A 2,405-nucleotide genomic window follows, 5' to 3' on the forward strand; every position below is an offset into this window, starting at 1 on the left:
TGAGGTGATGAGTAAAACTGGAGAGCTCAGTAAGACAAAGAGAAAACTTTAGGCAACTGTCCAAAATGTATAATGTTCGTAACAGTCATAAATCAATGACTAGTGATAGGTTGAGTAGGTTACACTGCTACTGATATATTTCTATTGTCTTTTGTGAAATAAATATCTGTTGGCTCAATTAACAGACCATACTTCCATCAGAAGTATTAAAAATGAAAGTGCTGGTTTAGCCTGAATTCCAGTCATGATATAAAATTCAAATTAACTAGGGATAATTCAAATGCATTTTCATTTCTTAATAACCATAAAAGTCCATAATTAAGATACAACCTCAGGCTTAAGAGAGAAAAAGAGAAATATTCAACTACTACAATTAGCAAACAAACAAAAAGCTAAACAAGACAAATAACAATAAATTCTTTGTATTAATAGGCATGTAGTTTGCAATTTGTATTAATAGGTATGCAACTTGTAATTTATGTAATTTGTTTAAATGATTTCCTCCTGGAGACATTAGCTAGCATTCGGTCTTTGGCCACACATTTATGCATATTTATAATTATTTTGCACTGTATAATGCTAAGAATTTGTTCATTTTATTTAATATATTTATATAGTACTTGGTATAGAATCTTAGAAATATCAATTCCTCATAACCATAGAGAAAGGCACTGTTATCATTTCATTTTACAGATGAGGCAATTGAGATGTAGAAATGTTTGTGCTACTTGCCCAAATTCAACAGCTAGTCAGTTGCAGAGCCTCAGTTTGAAAACATGAAGACTGGTTCCAGAGTTCATTTTCTTGTCAACTACAAATGATGCCTTATTATTTCTAAAATATTTACATATTGTGCCATAATTATATATACATGCACATGAAAACACAACTCAGCCAGTAAAGAATCTGCCTGCAATGCAGGAGATCCCAGTTCGATTCCTGGATTGGGAAGATCTGCTGTAGAAAGGATAGGCTACCCACTCCAGTATTCTTGGGCTTCCCTGGTGGCTCAGATGGTAAAGAATCTGCCTGCAATGCGGGAAACATGGGTTCAATCCCTGGGATGGGAAGATCCCTTGGAGAAGGGAATGGATATTGACTCCAATATTCTGGCCTGGAGAATCCCATGGACAGAGGAGCCTGGGAGGCTACAGTCCATGGAGTCACTAAGAGTCAGACATGATTGAGTGATATGACTGACACTAACATACACACACACACACACAATATATATATATATATATATATATATATATATATATATATGGCATAGAATACCAGAGCTATATAAAACCCAGAAGTAAGGAAATTCTTTGGTGGTCCACTGGTTAGGACACTGTGCTTCCAATGCAACAGGCATGGGTTGAAGCCCTTTTCAGGGAACTAAGATCCCAAAAGCCATGTGGTGCAGCCGAAAATAATAATAATAATAAAATAAAATTCAGAACTAAAAGGACAAAATACTAGAACTAGAATTGCAGTTAAACATTATTTGGCTTAATCTACATATTTCAAAGAAAAAAATGGAGGCCAAGATAAATTGACTTGCTCAAGGTCACGCAGATATTCAATGGCAGAAGTGAAACAAGAACTGATGTTTTCTCACTCTCAATCTATTATTTTCATTTCACTGTTACCTTTGCTATTATTAATTTAAGGAAATACATCATTATTTATATTTTTAATGAATATCACCCTCAGATCTTCATTTTTCAAAGCTATATGCTTATAATAGTGATCCTATGTTTCACCAAATAGTCTTATAACTTTTTATTTGAAATTATCTTTGAGATAGAGTTGAGCTAATTAAGAATACTGAGTCTTAATACACTGTGATCATATCTCATCATATCTTGTTTTTGGCCAAAAAAGTCATTTTTAACTTGATCCTTAAACTTCATTCTTCAGACTTATTTCTGAATAACTTTTAACTGTTTCCAAAATTCAACTACCATTAAAAGACAAAAACTTTTCACCACAGGGATTATTCTCAAGTATGTGGGGCAGACTCTGAGTGTAATTCTAAAGGAGAGTTCCAAAATTTTCCTGAGCAATAGGAATGTAATTGGAATAATCATATAACCTTTCAAAGTGACAGCCTAGGAAAGACAAATTCAGTTGGCTGCTTGCTTACTGATAAATTTGTTTTGAAATATATTGTTTCATCTATTTAAGCATTTTAATTTCTCAGCAACATTTTGTAAATATTAGTGTTCAGCTTTTTTCACATCACTTGCCAGATATATTTCTAAGTATTTCATAATTTGATAGTACTATAAACATTATTTTTTCTAAGTTTCAATGTCTAACTGTTCATTAACAGTACATAAATATAAATGGATATCTCTTTATTGACATGTATTCTGGAAACCTTGTTTTATTCATTTTTTTAACTGGCAGTTTTT

Source organism: Muntiacus reevesi, chromosome X (assembly GCF_963930625.1).
Source record: "Muntiacus reevesi chromosome X, mMunRee1.1, whole genome shotgun sequence".
Lineage (NCBI taxonomy): Eukaryota > Metazoa > Chordata > Mammalia > Artiodactyla > Cervidae > Muntiacus > Muntiacus reevesi.